Below are 24,940 nucleotides of genomic sequence, written 5' to 3'. Positions count from 1 at the left end.
AATCATTAAATTCTAATATTTGCGACTCTATTCGTCAGTTGGACCTAATCCAATTCTGTTTCAATTTGCAGTTAACGCAAGTTGCTGTCAGCCCCTGAAAGCAATAACACGTAATCCCAAGAGATCCAATTATGTTGTCATCTAGTCGGGCTTTTGTGTGTTGACCTACCCCATATTTCCAGCCCACTCCCTCTACTGTCCGTTGCTTGACGTGGTAATTAAGCGACCAGCACTAAATCATGAGTCTACCATTTGGCGAAAATTTCTTTCTCTATGGACTTGATGAGGTCGTTCGTACAGGTGTTCCTCGTTAAGGATTATAGATCGCGTTATCAGAGGAAGTTGCGCGACGAATACTTAATGGCCATTACACCACTTTTCTGTTATTTTGCTCATTGGTCGAGTAATTTTCTGGTATTCGAAGTTAATTCTAATCCTGGATGGAAAAACACTTGGTCAGTTGTTCCTAGATGGAATTTCTGCAGCTATTCGCAAGAAAATATTTTATCGGACTACAGCAAATAGTTGAGGTATTTGAAAATTGTTTTAAACTCCCACTTAAGCAATATAAAATTTTTAAAAAGTTAATGGAAATACTTCGGTTTTTCATCCCTCAAAAACTGCCAACCGACCAACGATTGCTGCAGTGTAGATAAGAGCACGCCACTCGACCAAATTAACAGAAGAAAACTTTTTTCATGAATATTTTATTGTGAACATTGTCGAAGAAGGCAAATGTCTGATATGATTGGCATCCTGGTATGCAATTTGCGAGTAGCCAATAGCAATTAATCGACCACTTTACAGAGTCGCCATAATGCAAATTATTCATGCCTATAAAAACACGGGTTGCAACCACATTACTTCATTTCCTCTTTTGGCTTGCTCTTTGGGATAGCCACATCTCCAGTACTCAGAATGGCAAGTCATAGTCGTTTAGAAGATTCTTTGATATGGCTGGACGTTGGACGACTTGAAGCTGGCCAGTTGCAGGCGGAGGTAGCATGTTGGCTTAATGTGTCACTCAAAGTCGTCTCAGCACAGAAGAGCTAGCCAAAGTCGCCCGGGGCCCAATCAACCAGAACAGCCGCTATGTGGCTCTAATAGCAAGATGGAACCGTATGATGTCCTATCATCAACTGTCCCTTGAGGTTGCTGGGGCCACAGATGAAAACATTTCCAACCGAACTGTGTTAGGACGATTCAATTCCAAGGCTCTACGCAAGGAAGCCAGTGGTTCGTATCCCATTAACCCCAAACCATCACATGACTTGCAGCCCTGACAAATGTGGTCCACTTCTGTTCTCTAATGAATCCCGTTTTAGCCTACAAACATATTCTAGACGTTGTTTCATCTGGGACCACTAGGAATACGGTACCATCCTCCAACATTATAGAAAGGCATAGTAACGGTGGAGGCGGAGTTCTCATGTAGGACAAAATAATGATCAACGGCAGCACCCCTTTTCATGTTTTTTGATAGGGGTACCATAACTGTGCAGAGGTGCCAAGAACAGATCCTCGAACCCTAAGTGCGACTTTTTAGGGGTACATTGGCCCAGATTTTCTTTTCATTCGTGACAACGCAACTATGATGATTAAGTGCTGGAGGAATATCTTGAAACTGATGATATCCAACGATTGCCGTAGCCCAGCACGATTATCAGATTGAAATCCGATCGAACAGGTGTATTAAAAATAATTACAAAGTTTGATATTTTAGTTGCAGGACTGAATCCATTGCACGCACGTCATTGCATTTACGGCCATGATGCAATTCGATGTGGTAGTTGACCTAAGTGATTACGTCTCTATGCAATGTAATCTTCGTATCGTAAGTCGTTCGCACGCAGTTGTACAAGGCGTTGTCACGGAAGAAAGAGTAGACGAAAGTGCATCTTAAACATAGTAATTGCTAAAAATTGTTATCAGTTTACTAAATATATAACTTATCAATTGTTCTTATTTGTTTATTATATTAATCACAGCAGAAACGTTAAATACGTGTTATCTTACAGCTGTTGTTAAAATCCAAAAGAAAATAAGTAAAGTACATTACAAAAATGTTGACCGCATACTACGATACGTTTTGCTATTTTGTTTATTTTGGGGTTACAGAAAGACAGTGAAACACGTGCTGCATTTCCATTCTTACTTAAAAAGAAAGTTAAGTTGAGTCAAGTAATTAAGAAAATCGAACTCACCTGAAGCGTAGTACACTGTGCACTTATCTAATTGTATTATTGAAAAATAAAAATATGGAATTAATTGGTGGTCTCCTGCTTCGATGAAAATAATGGTCACATCTCACGCGATGCCTTTCAGAGACACCGTATCAACTTGACGATATCCAATATCTTAACTCATCTGTCATTTCGTGCCTCCAACAAAACAACGTTGCAAGCAGGGATGCGGAAAAGTGTGTGACAACCAAAATCACATCTTTCCGTGTCACAGTGATAACCTGCAGCCAAGAGGAAAAAGGCTAATCTTTATACTCGTCTGTAGACTATCTTGTCATGGAACCAGGTAGTGTTATTGAGTTGATAGCGGAAGCAAGACAAATAGATCATCAGAAAGGAAGAAAAAGAACAGATGAAGGAATAATAAACCTCAGATTCTGCTGCACGTCAGGAAAATGTCAGCCAAAGAACGTTGGGTATTAGTGGTCTGTGGGAGATGGTGGAAGTCGTAAGAAGATTTGGGGGGTAGCGAAGCACGCATCGATTGAATATTTCATTCCTTTTAAGAGACGGGAGTCTATTAAGGTAAGGAAAGATATTTTATGGTGTGGTATAACAAAAAGACTATCGATGCAGAGAATTGTGGTTTAAATTTCCAGACTTGACGAATCTTTTGTTGGAATACCATGAGGGGTTTCTGAAATGCCGATTTATTTGACTTTGATAATGATGTTCCATAGTTCATCATTATTTTAAAAATTTCAGAATTTTAACTTTCTTCAGGAGAAGTGGATTATTTAAGTTATACACTGAGTGGGCACATCATTAGGTACACCAACCAAATAGCAATAGACATTTAGTGAGATTGGATCTCGCTGTGATGCCCATTAGAATCTCAAATGACATCAATCATACTGCATGTTGGAAGAGGGAGTTGCCGGAGATTTTCTCTGGAGATTAAAGAGAGATTCCACTACTTCAAGCCTCCACTAAGCAGAGTGATGGTATTGCACTGGTTGATGAGCGTCATCTACCATCTATTATTGCCTGTGAACACAGAGGGCGGCATTCCTCATTCTGGTGTGTGAGTACACCTCGACCTCTGTTTACGATGGTACGCACTTGGGTGGTCACCTCCTAGGTGTCGTATTTCAGGACTTGTATATAGGGATTATACCCAGGGTTACTAACAGTCCCACCTTTTCTTTTCGATACTACATGCTCCTTTGTCCATTTGACTTCAAGAAGTATTCAATGATTGAAGTTATCGTGCTGACCACTCTCCAATCTCACCACTCTCCAATCTCACCACTCTCCCATCTTTCTATCTATGTTTCCAACAATTACCAACCTTTGCATCCCAATCAACAAGGCCATAAGAAATCGAACAGACAGCTCTGAAATACCTCAACACACAGCGCTGCCTGGAGGCTGCCTCCTGAATTCCTTGGCACTCACTGACTGTGATATCAACCTTAATGTTAATCTTTTCATTGAATCAAGACGCTTTCTGATTACGGCCACTTAAATTCTAAGAGTCACCTCTCTTTCCAAGACATGGCGGACACCTGAGCTGACATACCAAGCAGTCCTTTCACAGCAAGTGGAAATTCTCTGGCGATATGATGGACAGAGTTGCGTGCTCCCGGTCCAGAGCCACCTTCATTCGCAGCAAGGTGGCTGCAGTTCAATGCCACACGGAATCCATTCTTAAAAGGAGTAAAGTGTTCGACAAAACTAGAAATAACGTATATCGGCCTCGACCTTCACCTTCAGCTAGGGCTCGAACCTTAATAAAATCTTTATAAAAACTTGTTTAAGGTCTTTATTAAGATTAATGCCACAAGGCCAGAATCACATAGAATTGGTTCCAGGAACATGATATTGAATTCAGGCTACGGTAGTGGCCATCCCACCTCAATCCAATTGAGTACCTTTAAAATGAGGTGGAATGAACTCTTTGGTGTAGAGATCTAGAACCATCTAGTGCACCTTTTGACCTGCATATAGCTTTTATACTACTTTCTACTGATAAGAATAACAAAAATGGCACTTACATGGTTCTTCCCTAAGACATACACTGATTAATCATTGGGCATTGTTTCATTGTTGTTGATTGGGTTTTAATGGAGCATCAGCAACTAGGGCTATAATGGAACTTCGGACTGGGAAGTTTAGATCTTTCTACTTGAGGCCCCAGAGAATGCTGGCAACATTTGTTTTGTCATTATTCCATCTACAATGACATAAGAGATTCGTTGCGACCATGTCTAAACTCTAACTGTCCCTAGTAGAAAAAACTTTCTATGGATAATCAGCGCTCATTCCAAACACTTCAAGGATTTGTCCATCACCTTTTGTCCCAAAGAAGATCTTTAACCGTTACTACTCCTAATATTGCATCGTCTAATAATGAAACTCCGAAAGGATCAACATCTTAACAATTCCGATATCCAGTATGTCGAGACAAATCCAAATCTTCTGGACTTGGCTTCTAAACAGATATTAATCTTCGTTATTATTTTAATATTTTTATTTTTCATTATTATTTTAATCCTTTTTCAAGTTTTTGTCGCAGGATTATCGGTGCCTGGCATGGGCTGCAGGCTAAGGGGACACTCATAGGTTTGGCCTCTTGTGCACCTGTGAGTGCGGAATGTCTATGGTCCTATATTATTGGTAGGATTGTATGTATATAGTTGTAGCCCGCCTCTTCCTGGTTTGCACGGGTACTGGGGACAGCCTTCTTGTTGATCGTGGCTTCCCATAATCTGTCTATTTTTACAAAGTTATGTATCATCACAGTGTAAAAAAGGCAGAGTTCAACTAAACTTTAGGGGCCACCCTACTTAAGACAACACTTGTCCAAACCATCCAATTTGGACTCTCTTGGATAGCCCAGTTTGTAGAATCACCGTCCTCTACACACTGGGCGGAAAAGACTCGAGTTCGAATCCCGACGCCAGGAATTTTTGTGGGCCTTTTTCACAACGTAGCTGAATTAGTGGGCCTCACGCGAATGTTGCATGGTTTTTTCTCCCGGAAACTCAGGTTTTGCATCTAGAAAAACAGGCAGATGTATTTAAATATTGCAAAGGAAATTCCAAAGAGCAATTCAGTTTCTCTGGATTGTTTTTCTTTTAACAGTAAAGATTCTTCGCTTAAGGAATCCTCTAAGAAAATCAAAACTATCTGAAGTCTGACGTCTGGCTGGCCGCAAATGTTTTCTTTGGAGAAAATCTGAAATAAGGTTAATGGCCCGTCATCTGGCCTGCAAATAATGTAAGAATTTTGACAGGAAACTCTTTGATCAATCTGTTACGTCTCTTCGATGGAGATTCCCTTTTGGATTTATTGACGAGTTTTTTTCCCTAATGGTTTCTTCCAAGCATTTCGGTAGTCATGACAATGTTAATCATGCAGCAATCAGCGCTCATCTGGAAATAAAACTTAGGTAATAATAATAATCTTTCAGAAGTTTTCCACCTCAGTGGTTAATAAAAACATTGTATTCGATAGAAATTAAACGAAAGTGAAAACAAGAGTTTGACAGAAGATAGTCAGGATACAAAACTTAATTACAGAATGATGGACAAGTACTTTAACGAAATGGATCGTTTGAGAAGTTGAGTCTTTTTAAGATGCCCCAACCACAAAAGATATTGGAACGTACAGTGGGGCATGTAGGCTGAAGGCTGCGAAGACAAAAGCTACTTGTTGACTTGATTCTAAAGAACAGATGGAGAGATAAATAAGGAAGTTCACCCGTGATTGGTTGTTGAATAGTTGAGGAGCATGTGGGATTGGTTTCTAAGAGTGGGTTCGAATAAAACAGTGTCCATTGTAATACAGTATCTATAGAAAATGTGCAGCAGAAACAAAGCATGTGTGATAGTGATTGGAGTGAGATTGAGAGTGAGTGAGTGAGTGCGGTCACAAAGGAAATGGATGGAAAAAATAATTTCGATGTCGTATATTTGGATTTCGATACTGTTGGATATAAAAGACTGAGCCAATTGTTGCTTTCTGGTTTTATTAATGCTATTGTCGATGGTATATCAGTTTGTAGATGATGCACAGGTTGGCATGGTGGTACATGATGTATAAAGGAATTTTGCTTGCAGGGTTAAGGAGGTGATTGTCCCATTGTATAAGACGATGGTCAGGCTACTTCTTGAGTATGCATACAGGTCTTGAGGCCTCATTTTAGGAAAGATGTACAGCTTCTGGAACGAGCAGAGCGAAGAGCAATGGTGAGGGGTCCGCTTACTAAGAAAGGATTCATTTCTGCAAATTTCAGTGTCTGGAGACTTGATACCTGACAAGCGATATGGTTGAGGTGTTTAAGGCTTTGAATGGATTGAGCAAGCTCAATGCTAATGCGATTTTTCTCTTGCTCAGACTACGCACATGAAGGGTGGAGGCACGAGATGTGTGGAAGTTTGCTTCCACACAACTATTCTGTAACTTCTTCTCCACTTCATCGATCAACTTTTTCAATACTTTCTTTATCGTCCATGTAGATTAAACACTTTGAAATCGTTGAAGAGAGTTCATTTTTTAATTTCTAACAGCGCAGCACTTTCGAGGGAATAAAGAATGGAGATGGAAAGCAGAAAGTGGGTGCTGTGTTCAAGGATATTTTAGAGGGATCGAAGAAAAAGCAGAGAGTGACGCCTGACTTCAGCGACAGTTCTGTTGTCTGTGGTCGCATCTGACTCCAAAGCTCGAACGGACCTTTCCACAGCATTCCAAAAATGTTCCACAGGAATCATGTTCGATGAACGGGGAGGCCATTCCATGGTGGTAAAATCTGCGGAGCGCTCTTCGAACTATGTTCTAGTCACCATGGCTCTGTGGACGGGGGCATATTGTCCTGCTGGAAGAGTCCATTGTCCTGTGGGTGCACGATGACCATGAAGGGATCAGATGGTCTACAAGGATGGACACGTGACTTGGACCGTTCAGAGATGCGTCTCGACGTACCAGAGTTCCCAACCTGTGTAACTTGAACACGTTCACCTCAGACCATTACGGATCGTTCACCTGCCTGAACAGTTCCTGAACAGATACGCACCCTACCGTCCGCACGAAATAACTGGAAGCGGGATTCATTGGACCAGGAGCCTCGTCTCCGATCATCTAGTGCCGATGTTCTTAAGGCCAGTTGAGGCGTAGAGTCCTGTGCCGTGATGCTAGCAATGGGACTCTGGTGGGTCGGCTGCCCACATAACCTATTGAGACTAATGATCGCCTGATGGTCTTGGTGGAGACGTTTCTGGCACTTTCCACGTTGACGGCCACGTTCATCCACCACCTTTCTCCGCCCACAGCCCTGTCCACGATGAGATGTTATTCCGGAAATGGCGTATTCCCGATACACTCTTGATACTGTCGAACGGGGATAGTGCAATTTCTGTACCATCTCCGCGATAGAGTGACCCACGGGCACGCACCATCATTCCCTTTCAAAGTCGGTTAACTCACGAAGTTTATCCATACTGACATCGAATTACCATCTACGTGAATGCAGTGTACCTATATATCTGCCAAGCGTTGGGTTCATCCACTAGTGAGAGGGGTGACAGCGTCTCGTTGCCAGGAAACAGGAATTCCATGAATTCTGTCTTTTCGGTGTACATAAGAAAGGCACTGTTCCATTTGTACAAATCTTATGTTATTAATTCCAGACATTTCATCACGACTATACCACAGAACTCCTTCAGTGCTGACAGCCTGTAGGCAACTTCAGTTGAACTACCTATTTGGACCAATTGTGTAAAATTGTGGCTTATACGTTTTATTTGTATAGACAGCTGCTTCTTATATACACTGGTGTGCAAAATGTAAGGACCAACACTATTTCTAAAGGCTACAACCACAAAATCTTAACTTAAGGTACTGTTTACTGATGAGAGTAGATTCAGTCTCAGCAGCGATTCTGGACGTCAGCTAATCTGGCAAGAGGTTTGCACGCGATATCACCCTGCAAACATCACTGAAAGGGATCGATATTGCAGTCGAGGTGTTCTCGTCTGGGGAGGCGTTACCTTGGATGGACGCACACAACTCCAGATACTGGAAGGTGGTACTGTAACTGTACCGAGGTAATCCTTCCCCATGTGCGTCTGTTCCGAGGTGATTTTGTCCCCGAGTTCGTGTTTATGGATGATAACGCTACACCCCATCGCACTGCAGCTGTTGATATGCTTTAGGAAAGTGAGGACATTGTTCGTATGGATTGGCCTGCCCGTTCAGCCGATCTAATCCCATCGAACACATATGGGACGCTCTGGGGAGATGCGAAGCGGCACGTCCACACCCACCAGAAAATGTTCACCAGCTGAAGATGGCGCTGACAGAGGAATGGACGATGTTACCGCAAGAACTTATCAACAACATTGTTCTAAGTATGGACAGACGGTGCAAAGCCTGCGTGGACATTAGGGGTGACCATATCTCCTACTGAGAACCACCTCTTCCCTTTGTTCCATCTTTGGTACTGATGCATCTGTATAATGACAGGCAGTGTTATGTTGTCATTTTTGAATAAAGTTCTCCTGTACCGTTTTGTTGTTTCCTTCATCATTTCTGTACCTCACAAGGTTCCTTTGGTATGCTTTTCCCATATCCAGGCCACTCGTATCAGAAGCTACACGTGAAAACCTGACTGGTCCTTAAATTTTGCACACTAGTGTATATATTGGCCAATTTTCCTATGGTAGTCGATTTATGGAGTTTTTTTTTGTTTTTTTTTGTTTTCATCTTCGTAGGAGAGCAGATCAGTTCTTCTGCCAGCGACCTGAATGAGACGGATTCGACAAGAAAAATAAACAAAAATCAAAATAAACTTTTTTTCTGTTTTTAAAACGACCCTTGCTTTGGAGTATGCACATCTGCCCTCTTATTTGAAGGCTTCCACACTAATTGAGTTTAGGAAAAGTTAGATAAGTGTGGAATCCACAGTTATCCAATTCCTCCTAACATCGGGATCCACCTAATCAGACTCGGTTCCTCTAAACTCTGGGGAGGCGTTATCTTCGATGGGCGTACACAACTCCAGATACTGGAAGGCTGTACTGTAACTGTACTGAGGTAATCCTTCCCCATGTGCGTCTGTTCCGAGGTGATTTTGGCATCTTGTTGTTATGCAATATGCAAACAAGCGAACTTATCCAATTCATCCTTGAACCTTATCATACTCTGTACAATTCGTAAATACCCCTCCCCCCTCATTCATTCTGCGTTTATCTTTAAGGGCGGTTAAATATCTCTATCAGGTCACCCCTGAATTATCTGTTTTCCGGGGTCTGCAGTTTGCATTTTCTAGGAGATTCCTCACTGAGACAATTCTCAGTACTCCTAACCAATTCAGATGGCTTTCTTTCAATCACCTGAAGTACGTTTGTTTTTTGGTAAGACCTCCAGACCTAAATACAATATTCTAAATGAGGTTTCACCATCGTTTTATAAAGAAGAAAGTAACATCCTTCCTTGTCCCTGCTGGCAAAGATCCCTTTGATTATTGACAGTACACACTGAGTGTGCCCGGCCATCTGCTTACACCTCAAGGAAAACTTCATATCTGCTTGCATCGTAACGTCTAAATCTTTCTCATCCTCAACCACCTTTAAGTGGTTGAGGATGAGACACAGTACCTCACTTTCAGAATAATTTAAATAATAATAATTTGATGATACCATCTTGTTGTTGTTGTAAGCTCATCAGCAACTTAGATCGCTTTGGTGTTTTCTGGATGAAAAACCGAAGTTTTGGGAACCAAAAACCATGCTACCCTCGCCTGAGACCGAGTAACTCAACCATGTTATGAAAAGTCCCATAAAAGTTCCTCGCGTATTTAACGGGATTCGAACTCAGGTCTTTTCCATCCTTTGCGTGCGTGGGGGATGATGATTATATGAACTGTGATACCCAGGAGGCTGTATATGATGATCAAAATAAGAAATTATTGAAATAACACCAACTTACCTTTTTAAATTTTCACAGCACTCTTCTAAAAGTCATCGTTCTCAACTTCCAGTCCACAAACACCAGTTCCAAGGTCTCCTCTGAAGAATACACAAAACTCGGACGCGAAATTCAGAATTTAATCCAAATTTAGAGTCACGTTCGAAGAGACATTTTTTGATCTCAGAACGCATAAAAGAGAAAGGAATCATATTCTTATTGTTATATTCGTTCAATCAGCTATATTTCTTCGTATAGAGGAGATTTATAAGGAAATTGGGTTGTGTTTACCTCTGTTGAAAGTAGGAATGAATGTGGTACTGGCTGGATTATGCAAAGGTCTGGGATTCATAGACCTCTACAAGTTTAGACAATTTTCATAGCAATAGAAAGAAAGGATAAAACAAGGTAGAGCAAAAGAAAGGTCCTGGCATACTAAGTTTATTTGCAGAACTGTAGAAAAATCATTGATGCTAGAAGATTCGTGGAATAGAAAGAAAGATGAAAGGAATTGGTATCTGCACGGATTTTCCTATAAAAAACTCTTATAAACAACATCTTTCTATTAATGCCTTCGTGCATGGGCGAAAGATAAAGCCCTGTGTATAATGAGAGACAGAGAGAGAGAGGAGGAAACTCTCTGAGCTGAACAGTTTCTTTGCTGTTGCTAAGCAACCTGAATGCTGCACGAGAAAGGTTTTACTCCTACATCGCTCGCTTCCATTTCCACTGATCTTTTTCGAAGATTTTTTTCCTTCTTTTTCTTTTTGGGGATTGAGACGACGCCTTTTCACGAGATGGTGTTCAACGATGCACGCGCGTGCGGGCAGTGCGGATAATGACAGAAAAAAAAACAAAAACAAAAACAAAAACAAAAAAAGACACGAGGCGCCGCAGTCCAGGAAAAAAAGCTACTTGCAAGTACGAGTTAGAGTTCCTTAAAGTGTTTTTAATTGTGGCCTTGTTCGTTCATCCAAGGGGTTGTCCACGCAGAAAGGGGTCACGATGATGACCGGATGAGTCTCGGAGGTGGTCGACCTATCGTTTCAGTTCTGTAGGTGGAGTTGAGTTTCTATTTTGGAGAAAAAAAATTCAGTAAAATGAACGCGAAAGATAATTAAAAGATTATTTTGCAATTAAGATTAACCAAATGGATGGATAGATAGAGTTCAGTTAAGCTTGGGAAAACAGTTCTTATGTAATTAAAGGCTTTAAGGTAAAAAAAACTGCAGCCATTATCAATCCATTGGAGGATGGAAACCTTAACGATTCATGTTGAGGAAAATGGACCATGACCTGCCACACTGGTCCAGTGTGGATTAGTAGATCGACTGTATTTAGCAGGAGCTCGAACTCCCATCTACTGAAAGAGCGTATGCTATTACACCCACGCACATAACCACTCGGCTACGGAGGCCATGGAGAATGAAGCAATTCCAGTTAATTTTCTTTTTGGTTTGATGCTGGACTTGTTAAATTTTTCACGTCGATTTTCTGTCAACCCAGTATTAGATATTGATCGTTCTTCCATAATCAGCTCTGGTATTGAAACTTACCAAAATTAGCAATTTTAATTGAATTTAAATATTCAATATTGGTAAGTTTTCCGGTTACTTTTTTAAACCAAGGACAACACCTCAGTCCCATTCCATTCCATTATTTTTGAAATGATTTTATACTCTTCATTAGTGGGCAGTTGAAAATATACTGCTCAACAAGACTAAGAGAACAAAATGTTTTTTTTTGAATATTTTATTGTGAACAGTGTCGCCGAAAAGGAATATTTGATATAATAAACTTCTTGATATGCAAATTCCGAATATCCAATAGAAATCCATCAACCACCTTACAGAAGGGAATATTATGCCTTTTCTGGCCACATCACTTTATTCCCGTTTTTTGGTTTGCTCAGTGGGACAGCCACATCTCCAGTACTCAAGATGGCAACTCATCGTCGTTTAGATGATCCTCTTAGATGGTGGACCGTTGGAAGACTTGAAGCTCGGCAGTCGCAGGCTTAATGTCGTCTTGGCGCTATGGAAGGAGTTTGAGGAGACCGGAACCACTACAAGAAGAACAACGCAAGATCGCCAGAGGACCACTATTAGGTTCTAGCAGCAAGCCAGAACTCTATAATGTCCTGTCATCTACTGTTCATGAGGTTGCTGGAACCAGAGGTGAAAACATTTCCAACCGTTCTGTGTTAAGAATGTTCAATTCAAGTGGACTCTACACAAGGAAGTGGTTTGTATCCCATTAACCCCAAACCACCGCAGAACTCGTCCAACCTGGAACCATGAACACATGACTTGGAGCCCTGACAAATAAGGTACAGTTCTGTTCTGAGATGAATCCCGTTTCTACAAACAGATTTCATCTGGTGACAACGAGAAATGCGGCACCATCCCTCGAACATCAGAGATAGGGATGCTTACGGTGAGGCTGTGTGGGGTGGAATAATTATCAACGGCCCCACCCCTCTTCATGTTTTTGATAGGGGTACTGTAGCTGCTCAAAGGTACCGAGAACAGATCTTCGAACCTTACGTTTGACTTTTTAGGGGTGCGGTTGCCCTAGATTTTCTTTTCGTGCAGGACAAAGCCACTGCACATAGAGCTCAAGTGGTGGAGGAATATCTTGAAACTGAAGATATCCGACGACTGCCGTGGCCAGCATGATCACCAGACTTAAATCGGATCAAACATGTGTGGGATGCCCTTGGATGTCGCATTGCACGCCGACGGCCAACTCCTCGGTCATTTGGTGAGCTAAGGTTTGCGCTGATGGAAAAAATGGGAGGTGTTGCCAAAGAATCTTATGGACACCCTTATATCGAGACGGTTCACTGGTGTTAGGCCCGTTTAGTCGTTGGAGAGGAGCATACGACGTACTGATGTCATGTGACAATATTTTTGAGCATCTTCTATCGACTTCTGTAATGTGACCTTTTTGGAGATTCTTATTAACTGTCTGCTCGTTTCATAGTTATTCTATGGTACACCACCATAACCAAATTTTGTCCCTTTCCATCGCAAGCTGCACGAGTTACATCACGTTTTCTACCTGTTTCTGTTAATTTTTTCGAGCAGTGTATAAATCTTTCTGAAAGATTGTTTTTGTGTAAATGAAAAAAGCTACCTTGGACATTCTGCTTTACGTAGACGCTCGAGAGTTTTCTACCATGTAGACATGTATAGTATCTTATGTAGGACGGCACCTGAACGAAAGTTCAACTCCGTCCCGAGAGTTTTCTACCAGCGAAGTGAGTCAAATGCCCCTTCAAAATCGACAAGTATTGTCGACTAGAGTTTTACAGTGTGGAACACAAAGTCCAAAAGTGCGCCAGACGCTGAAGGACTCGTTCCAGTATCTCAATTTTTCACTCTTGATGTCAAGGGTGAAAGTCAAGTCCATGGTCAGCGCGCGCCCATCACCATTGATGAAGCGTAGGTGCACACTATTGGACCAAATTCTCAATTTCCATAATACTGCCACCGTTACCCGACAATCATCCCCCTTTCGAAGTCTGTCAGATCAGGTCCCTTGCTCTTGTCGATCAAGTACTTCGTATGGACAGCATGCAACGAACCTGCAGTATCACATTTATCGGTTCTCACCTCGACACGTGTGCCACCTGGAAGAGATGAGCAATCAATTACTAAAACACGGGGATGGTCATAATGTTTTGATTGGAGAGTAGTTATTTTACGTATTCAACTGAGTCGTTGTTTGCGCATTAACCGGAAGTGTCTAGTGACCTGGGATCCATCCGGTATATCGGCTCCAACTCCATCGTGTTAAGGGTCCTGACAGACTGTATTTGTTTGAAATTTGGACGCTCTGCAGAAAGTAAACAAGGTTCAGCGCTCACATAAGACTCGTTTGAAATGCCAGACATAAGTTGTCGAGAATCCAGAAATATCTTCGCGTGAGAGTGATCGTCTTGCAAGAAACAAAGAAAAGAATTTTGGTGGATAAAAAGCAGCAGGTTTCACTGGCAGACAAAAAAAAAAAAAAAAGGATTTTAATGATCTCCTCCTGGGTCACGAATACCGAAACACGTGCCGTTGTCATGACTACCAGGCGGTAGTTGGAGGGGGAAATTGTAGGCTTCCAACTACGACGTGCATATGACGCGCGCCTGAAACGTCTGCGTCGGGGATGAATTATGTTCGTCATTTCTCAGTTCTCAGAAGTTCCACGTGACCAGGAGGGTTCTTTCTTTTTTAATCTAAAAGTTCTTTGTCTTGTCGCTCGAAGGCAATCCTTCTCAACGGGGCTGTGTCAGCAGACACGGAAAACTTTCTTTTTGAGGGGAACCATCTTTGAGATGCTGCCAACACCACGTTTGGTTGTTATGGTTGTCAGAGATACGATACATGTCGTGCACAGATCATGTCCATCAATCCCTGTCCACTTTTTATTCAGATCTTTGTACTTTGTTGTCCATATCTTACTCTTCCTGTGTGCCCTGATTGGCCCTTGAGATCTGATGGTCGGTTGGTGGTCTGACTGTTTAAAGGATGCACTTTTGTGGGTACTTAGCGTGTCTCAATTGTCACTTGGGCATTTTTTGCGGTTGAAATTTTGAATTCGATGTTGGTAGGACTTAGTGTTACCGTTAAGATTTAATGATTTATAAATTTAAATTTTACCTAATCGACTGTTTTTTTTCAGCAATGGAAAAGTTGTTGCCCGACCTCGGTTTATTTTAAATATGTAATCAATGTAATTCTGAAATGAACTTAATCCGATTTTATTGATAAAAAAAGTCTTAGAAGAGTGGTCACTGTGACGTAGTAGGGTTCACTATTTATTCCTCGTTCGGGGAGGTGTTGGTTCGATTCCCCCTCTATGACTGGAGGAATTTTTAAAGTCCTCTTCCATCGATCTGATGAAAGAGGATTTTAGAAAGAGTAGTTAGTCGGTCTTAGGTGAAGGGGTGGGGTTCCTCCGAGAGTAATTTTTGGTTTTTCAGCCCGCGCAATATTCAAATTGGCTCGTGAATTCACACTTCTCAATCACAACGACAACTAAACGCTCGAGGATACTGTAGTACACGTGTTTGAGACGACTGCGATTCTAGCCAATTCATGATGTTCTTGTAAACTTATATGGCTGTCTCATAGATAAAAAGAAAATTAATTTTATTTAAAACAAAAACACGGTTGTATGTGAAGTTCGCTCTTCATTACGCGCGATTAGCTGTAAGATGGCAGTTTCAGCCGTGCCGGCCCCCTGGCGTTTAGCTGCTGCTATTTTATTTTTCTCAAAAATAAAATAAAATAAAATAAATAAATAATAAAATCGGTTTGCATTCGTTTCAGAAGTACACAGATAATTTTACACTAAACCGAGGACGGTGAGCAACTTTTCCATTGAGGAAAAAGGCAGTTTATTAGGTGAAATTTAAATTTAGAAAGTGTAAAATCTAAACGGTAATTTTAGTCTTCTTTTAACGTCGAATTCAAATTTTAGCCCAAATTCAAATTCTACTTTTAACGTCGAATTCAAGTTCAAAATTTCAAAATTTTAATTAAATCTAAAGCTAAGAGAGAGAGAGAGATCCCGGTGTTCTTTCTGGAACACTTCGAGTACAAACATGCACTATAAGGGGCGCCGATATTAGAGAAACAGCAAAGAATACAGAGACGGACAAAGGGGTGGGTTGTTAGATGACGTCAAAAGAAAGAGAGAAAGAATAGGTGAAAACATAGAAAGCGGAAGAGTGAAAAACAAAATAAAATAAAAAATCGCGAACGCACAACAAAGACAGAGGAAGAGTAGTTGAGAAACGAAGAATAGTTATAAACAGGAAATAAGGAAGAGAGAGAGAGAGAGAGAGAGAGAGAGAGAGAGAGAGAGAGAGAATAGTTTAGAATAACGAGCAAGACGCAAGGGGAGAGAGAAATAAAGAGAGAAAAAGAGAAAGAAAGAAATAAAAAGGAAGAAAGAAAGAAAGGAGTTGAGAAAAAACAAGAAAAAAGTTGAAGGAAAAGGAGAGAGAGAAAGATTTAAAGAAAGTATGAAAGAACGAAAAAGAAAGATGAAGGAATAAGGGAAGAAAATGAAAGAAGAGAGAAGAGGAGCAAGAAAGAAGAAAAAAAATTAAAGTGGAAAAAGAAAATGAATTAAACACAAGAGAGAGAAAGAGAGAAAAAAAAGGAAGAAAATGAAAGCGGAAGGAGGAAGAAAGAACATGAACGGGGCGAGGGTGAGAGAGAGAGAGAGAAAAAGAGAGAAAAAAAAGAAAGAAAGAAAAGAAACAGAAGAAAGAGAGAGAGAAAAGAAAGAAAGAAAGAAAAGAAAATAAACAGAAAAGAGAGAGAGAGAGAGAGAGAAGGAAGGAAGAAAGAAAGAAAGAAAAAAGAAAGAAAAGAAAAGAAACAGAAGAGAGAGAGAGAGAATGAAACAAAGAAAGACAGAAAAGAGCGAGAGACAGACAGAGAGAAAAGAAAGAAAGAAAGACAGAAAGAAAGAAAAGAAACAGAAGAGAGAGAGAAAGAAAGAAAGAAGAGAGAGAGAAAGATAGAAAAGAAACAGAAGACAGAGATAGAGAAAAGAAAGAAAGTAAGACAGAAAAGAAACAGAAGAGAGAGAGAGAGAGAGAAAAGAAGCAGAAGACAGAGAGAGAGAAAAGAAAGAAAGAAAGACAGAAAAGAAACAGGCGAGAGAACAGTTTAGAATAGCGAAGAAATAAAGTGAGAAAAAGAAGAAATGTTATGAAGAAAGAAAGAAAGAAAGGGAAAGAAGAAAACGAAAAAAAATATATAGAAAACAAGATACAAGAGACAGGGAGAGAGAAAGAGAGAGAGAGAGAGTGGGGGGGGGGGAGAAAGAAAGACAGAAAAGAAAAAAGAGAGGAGAACATTTTAGAATAACTAGTGAGAAACAAGGAGAAAGAAAGAAGGAGAAAGAAATAACTAGGGAAGAGAAAGAGGAAGATAATGAAAGAAAGAAAAAAAGAAAGAAAGAGGAAGAGAAAGATGAAAAGAATGATATAAAATGACAAAGAAATAAGGAAAGGAGAGCAAGAGAGAGAGAGAGAGATCGTAGCTGAAATACGTTCTTCCATCCCCAATTAAGCTGCGAATGCACCTTCAAAATCGTCCCCTTTTACGATTAAAGCCGGAAGTTGCATCGTCGTTAGGAGTGGGAATGGGAGTGGGGGGGGGGAAGACTCCCGCTTAAAACAGAAGTATCGCGTTGCACGCACGTCACTGTTCCAAAGCGACTTCGTCTGACGACATCCGTAGCCATTTTGAGTGAGCCACGACACTCCCAGCAGGTGCTCTTGGGCAAAGTAATGCCCTTCTTTTGTAGACGTGTTCTCGGAACAAGTCCGAGAACAGTCTACAAAAGGGGCGGGCAGCATTCCTCGAGGGAAAAGGGGAAAGGGCATTCAAATGAAGGGCGGCCCCAACAGATCACAGCGCCATCACACGGGCTATACGCGAACTACGTCAACAAAAGTTACATTGTGCGCCTATCGTACATTTCATTTCGATATTTTATTACATTTTTCTGTTCGACACCTACACTAGCTCTCAAAAGTTAGAGAACAAACAAAAACATAAGTAAATTCAGAACTATTATCGGATTATAAATAAGAGATTAGCGAGAATTCGTTTTAATTCTTCACCCCATTCTTCTTGGTGCTCTCCACCCCAAAGAATCATTCAAACAGTACCTTCGTGACAGACGTTCTGAATACGGTCTTTTTTTTTGTTTAATTTTGTTTACAATTGTGTTTACCGGTTTATTTTGTTTACAGAGACAGTTTTGTTTCATAAATGACGAATCTCTGATTCGTTCTGTTTTTCAAACAAGACGTCTGCCCTAACAATAATACGCCACCGCGTGCTAAACATCATTTATTTTTCTAAAAACAAATTTACAAACCATACGTCAATACCTACACAATTCTCATCAGCGCCATCTAGCGGTACTGTCACGCAATAACTTCCTGTACGCTCGGGTTTTCGGGGGTCATCGTCTCTGTCCTGCCGTTCACGCACACGACGTCCCCGTTACAATACGAACTGGCCCCTGACGATTCGTCTTCGTCCCTTTTCGCCACCTCCGAGGGTTCAGAGATGGTCGACACGACGTCCAGTCTGTGCACTTCGATACACGCCCTGTGTGGTACGATGGGGGATGGTCGGATGGCGTTTCTCGTCGACGACGCCAGCGGTACGGTCAAAGATTCCACTTTCGTCGGACTCAGCATCGAGGTCAGCGAAACGGGAATGCCCGCGTAGCTGGTCATGCCGTTTATGCTCGACGCCGGATAACGAGAAAACTTGGCAGAGGTCCCCCGATGCACGTAGACGGATCGACACGCCACCACCCCCAGAACTATCCCCACAATCACCAACATGGCCCCCGTGATCAGCAAAATTGGTCCAACTATCTTCAGTGGATCCAAAAGGTTGTCTATCCGTCTGTAATATTCCCTGAGGGTGGGGTGTTGTAAAGGGGGTGAGTTCATGGATCGGGGACGACAAGCAATGGCAGTCATCACCACACCGGCAATCAAGTTGAATATCCCGAACAATGCGAAACACAACACAAAAGGGCCGGCCATCAGAACGCCCATAAAAGTACGGTTACCTGGGAACGACGAACACTGGATGGGATGGATCGAAATCCTAGGAATGGCTTGAGATGGTGTAGACATCTTGCCATCAAGAGAACTCCTCCTGAAATTAGAAACAAAAGAACGTTAGTTTTCATACCTTAAGAAGAATTCCCGAACAAGACCATTATGACCAGCGCATCTAATATTTTACCAATGTAGTGTAGTATCGATTTCCTTTATTGAAGATATTTGTGCGTTGCTCGCGAGAGAAGATAAAAATAAATGTTTGGCGACAAAGACGTCTGTAGGGCCATCTGAGGACAGGCCATCAAGTTTCATTAACCATCTGTCACGTGATCTGTTGTAATCACAGACAATCATCCACGCATGAGTACCGCGCCTGTTCAACAAAAGGACATTTCCTCTTAGAATTCTCAACCTGGCATTCAATCGTTTCTTTTATGTTTTTGAAGTTCTGCCTGGTATTCATCGCTTTCAATTTCAAACACGATCCGTGGAAAAAATAAATTTATTTCGATTTATTCCATGGCACTCTTCCACAAAGATTTTTTTCATCCTTAGAGGCCTCGATTACAATATAAAATCTCTTAATTAAACGTTGCTTGTAGAAAGTATTTCTATTAATGCCTTGGTGAACTATCAATCTTCGACTGTCAGAAGATAGATCTTTCTTTACCAGCTCTTTGGATTTTGTCTAACAAACGCGGACCATTCTCAGTTTGGACAGCACTTGAGCGATGATATTTTTAAAGGATTTCAGATGTTGAGAAGTACACAATTGAGAAGTGCCAACGTTTCCTCTAAAACTTAACTTACATTCCCCACACCTTAAAACTATTCTGTACTGTCAGCAAATTGCGTGTTCTGTGGTAGATTTTTGGTTAGCTGGATGAAAAACCCGAGTTTTCTGGAGAAAAAAATCGTGCTACTTTCGCCTGAGACCAACTAACTCATCCACATTTTTAAAAAGGACCATAAAAATTCCTCCCTTCATCGACGGGACTCGAACTCAGGTCTTTTTCACCCAGTTTGGGGGGGGGGGGAAGGGCGGTTCTCTCTACTGTGCTACCCAAGAGGGCTTATTGCTGGTGGTTAGGGTTACTGTTCATAGCGTATGGCAGATGTGGTGCCACATGCATCGTACCACAGCATCGTGGAAGCATGGTAGCCCTGTGTGCCACTATTAATCAGATACTGGAATGATTCTGTCAGGCATTTCAACAAGTAGACCTTTGAACAAGCAGAGCTACAGTTCCATTATATGTGTTTATACATGTGGTGCAGTCTTAGTTATGGAAGACTAATTTGGCCGTTTTGACAGATGTCCATCATGATGATGGACATCTGTCATCATCGACATTTCTCCTTGGAGTGGTTATATTTTAACGATAATTTGTTGTGTCTGAATCACTTTTTGTTCACTAGGCTCCTGAATTCGTTCTCTCTTAGAGACAGCGAATAAGTCCTATTTGTTGATAGCATCTTTGGAGATGTTCTGTGCAGATAGATAGGGCATCATCAGAAAGTTTGTTCCTTGGGCAGTTGACGACTTGATATCCTTACACCATGTTCAGTAATGGGGTTATCAAGTCTCGGTCCTCTAGGCTCTAACGATGGATATTGTTAATGACCCCCCCCCCCAAATCTCTCTCAAGTTTCTAGACTCCATTCAAAAAAGGACAGCAAGCTTAATCAATGATCCGCCTCTTAGAAAGTCTCACCACTCTTTGTCTCATAGATATTCAGTTACTGCTGCATGCATCTAGAGATACTTCCATGGACACTCTTCTTCTGAATTGAAATTTGAAATTACCTCTCTCTACTCTGTCTATTTCAAACCAGTCCAACCATGTGCCACAGCCAGTCAACATCCTCAATCCCCAACTCCAAACTCCCAAAACTAAAGTTCCTTCTTTCCCATTCATTCCATCAACTTCCATTTCTGGATCAACCTTCCCACATGTATTTCCCAAAAATCACAATCTACAGAAATGCAAGTCAACAACTACCTTCTATCTTCTCAACCCTTGCACGGAACAATGTACTTTGGTCCTAATCCCTTTCGTATTTTGGTTTTCACAACCTCAGCTGTGTTCACAGCTGGTTTGAGGAGCACAACAACCAAACATCTTCCATGATCTCCACAGCCACGATCTCAACGTTGTGGAGATCATGGAAGACCATCAATCAACCGTAAAATACAACCAGTTAACACACACGATATCCGTACTCCTCATGGCCTTCGTTTCCTTGTTTATTATTCTAAAAAACCCAATCCGGTCTTTTCGAATTCTTTAGAACCTTTAATTCAAACAGAAACATCAGATCCTGAGTGCGTGCGTGCATGCGTGTATGTGTGCGCGCGCATGCGCTGGACGAACTCATCAATTTTGTTTCCACCCACCTATTCTAAGCGAACTTTCATCTCGATCATACATCACTCGGGGCATCAACCTTTCTCTCTCTCTCTATCTCTCTCTCTCTTTCTTTCTCTCTCTGTAATATGGTCAACAATTGCAAGGGTGGAACATCGCATTAAAGATAACCTTTAGTGCCTTCCCCTCCCATCCCCTCCCCTCCCCTCCCCTCCCCTACTAGGACAGCATTACAGATGAGTTCGTTGGCGTCTGCCACATGGACGCTGTGCTCATCGTAACCCGCGCATCGACTGGACTTTAATGGAGTCGTTCACAAAGCGAAACGAGTTTTTAAGAGACGATTTTGGGGGGTGTTTTTAACCTCATTAAATGGCGAGCGTCGGTACATTAACGAAGGTTGGTGGAAATATTACGGTAAACAAACCATAAAACGTAACTGTCCAATCATCAGAAGTTATTTCGGTAGTCATGGAAACCGTCACATTAATTATTCTTTTCATCGAGGAAAGCGAAAGTGGTTCAGTCATTCCACGTAACCAATTGGGAAGGTGGGTTCCCGTTGCCATTATTACAGTAAATCATAAAATACGTTCTAGAGGACGCTGTTTATAGAAGGTTCCCTTTTACGGCCATAAATTAAAATTGCGTTCCTATCGCCAAATAGGAGATTGGCGCGTTCGCTTGGGTTAATAATGTAGCTCGGCAATAAAAGATAACCCAATTCTTTGAGACGTGTCTGTCAAACACAAAAGAGAAACCATATCAGGGGAACAGTTGCAGATATGAGGTGGAAGATGTTTATTATTTCATTAATGGAGGAGGAACAATAAGGCTCCGTTATCCTATACTTTTACCCTTTTCAAGTTGGCGCTTGCTAATCGAATTTACGACGATCACTTGCCAGTAAACAACGATCAAACTGAAACGAATCTCATTTAACTTAATTTTGAAGACAGCTCCTCTTACAATATCCGCGTAAACATTTTGCTGCTTAAGAAACAGGATGAAGTACACTGAGTGGGCAGAAATTGTGGGATACTGTGGGCAACGAGACACTGTCACCCCTCTCGATAGTGGACGAATCCACCGCAGGTATTAGGTACACTGCATTCACGTAGACGGTATTCGATGTCGGTATGGATAAACGTCGTGAGTTAACTGACTTTGAAAGAGGGATGATAGCTGGTGTCTGACACATAGGAGGTGGTACAGAAATTGCACTAACGCCGTTCGACAGTATCAAGAGTGTATCGGGAATATGCTATTTCGGAATAACAACCCATCGGGGACATGGTGGATGAACGATGTCTGTCTCGCATCGTTTCAGCCGACCGGAGAGTGACAGTGGCACAAATCACTGCCGACTTTAACGAGGGAGGTGCCAGAAACGTCTTTACCAAGACCATCAGGCGATCATTAGCCACAATGGGAGCCACCAGAGTCCCGTTGCTATCATCACAACACAGGACTCCACACCTCAACTGGATGAAAGAACATCATCTTGGATGATTGGAGACGGATCTCCTGATCCGATGAGTCCCGTTTTCAGTTATTTACAGGGAACGGGAGGGTGAGTATATGGCGAAAACCCCACGAAGCTATGCACCCGTAATGTCAACAAATAACTATTCAGGCAAGTAGATGGTCTGCAATGGTCTGAGGTCAACGTGTTCAACTGGCACACGTTGGGACCTCTAATACCGTCTAGATACATCTCTCAACCGTCCAGGTTACGTTGCAAACCATCTGCATCCCTTCGTGGCCATTGTGTACCCACAGGGCAATGGACTCTTTCAGCAGGACAATGCGCCTCTCACAGGGCCGTGGTGACTAGAACATGGTTCGAAGAACATTCTGCAGATTTTACCACTAAGGAATGGCCTCCCCTTTTACCGGACATGAACCCTGTGGAGCATCTTTGGGGTGTTGTGGAAAGGACCATTCCAGCTTTAGATCCTCCACCCAGGAATTATAGACAGCGGCACAGCAATCATGGATGGAAATACCCATAGAACGCTTTCGTGAACTAGTGGACTCAATGCTTTGCCACGTGACTGCCCTTATTCGGACGAAACGTGGACCTACCCGTTACTAGGTAGGTATCTCATGATTTCTGTCCACTCAGTGTAGGTCCCTGAACTGAATCTGATTTAGAGAGTGGTAGGTTACGGGGTGTATTTACCAGAAAAGCAACTAAGACTATGAGGCGTCAGTATATTGCGATTGTAGCTGCATCTATTAAGTCGGTTTGTTGTTTTTCTTGGACGAAAAACTCGACTTTCTGGGAGAAAAGCCGTGCAATCCTCTCCTGAGATCGACTAACTCAGCAACATTGTGAAAAAGCCCATAAAAATTGCTCGTGTCATTTATAGGATTCGAACTCAGTCTTTTTCGGTTGTTACCGGGAGGTCGATGATTGTAACCCCCTGCACCCAGAGGTTCCAGAAAATGCATTGCAATTTGTCTTCAGAATAAGGAGAGAATTAGAGTGGTGATTACCAGCCAGATATTTCTCTTAGGATTAAGGGACATACGAATACAGTCAATAGCCATTGAAATAGGATTACTTCACAGTGGTCAAGGACGATGGCTGAATGCTCTCCGTAGCCGAGTGGTCAGGAGCGAGAATGCAGTAGCACAAGCTTTTTGAGTAGACCGGGAATTCAAACTCCTGACTGCTAAATTCGGTTGATCTGCCAACCCGCACTGGACCAGCATGGCAGATTATGGTCCATTTCCATCAACATGAATTGTTGAGAAAGCTTCCATTCTGCATTGGATTGATAATGGCTGCAGTTTACCTTTTTTTTTTTTTTACCATATGCAGTCTTCCATAGGTGCTGAAAAACATCGGGACTCATTCAACCACATGACTTGCCTCCAGTTCTCCTGCATCCACTTTGCCATCATTTCAGCAGTGTATTTCAGTTAATGTCGAAGATCGGTAACTTCTGCGGGTTTCCCTCCATGTTCCATTAAGTGGCTCCTTCTGTAATCTACAAAATGGCCTTTTCGAAAAGTGGGACCGGTGGATAGCCTTAAACGTGTCAAGCATGGTATTTCAAATCATGCAGGAACATCAAGCCCCAAGAGGAGAGTTACATTTTTTTTTGATACCTCGGATTTTGTTCTGTCACAACTTTTGGACACCTGTGTACATAAACTGCAGATAATGTTTTAAACCAGAATACTTACCTTTCTTTTAGTGGTCGGATTTTGAAAATCCTCTTAGGAAAAGAGATAAGATTTCTTGATTTCGATTACTCAAGAGATCAATGTTTTAAATTCTTCTTTGCCCTGTTCAGCCACGTGGCACACGTGCAGCAACCATTTTCTTGAGTACCAGCTTCGAATGTTCAATGTTCTGATCAGTGCTTAAAATAAATCCAGCTTAAGACATCCCCATATCTTTAAATTTTCGTGGAAACCTTAAACGCGCTTCAACTTTTCTTGTGGACGTTTTCGCAATTTATTTCAGAGAAAACTCTGCTTATCGATTTTTTTAAAGGTAAAGGCTTTGGACTTAATGCGCCTTACCAATGGACTAATTGTTTTTTCAACCGTTCTTGGTGGTTGCAGGATTTAAACTGTCAGCAGAAATGAGTACCCGGCAAAAAGGTAAAGCAAATGTTTTAAATTTATTCCTAAGGGATTAACAGAAGCTGTCCACTGGGGCAGAGCCTGTCTATGAGTTTAGAGGAGTCAGATGGTAGAATTAATGTTGGAAAAAGGAAAGAAAGGAGTCCTCTTTGGATAGAAAAACCCCTTTTTACACACTCTGCAACATCTAAGGATCATTCCTGTCGTGA

This window comes from Mastigoproctus giganteus, chromosome 13 (assembly GCF_048544385.1).
Source record: "Mastigoproctus giganteus isolate SK-2022 chromosome 13, ASM4854438v1, whole genome shotgun sequence".
Lineage (NCBI taxonomy): Eukaryota > Metazoa > Arthropoda > Arachnida > Uropygi > Thelyphonidae > Mastigoproctus > Mastigoproctus giganteus.
The sequence above is the reverse complement of the archived record's forward strand: the minus strand, read 5'-3'. Positions refer to the sequence as shown.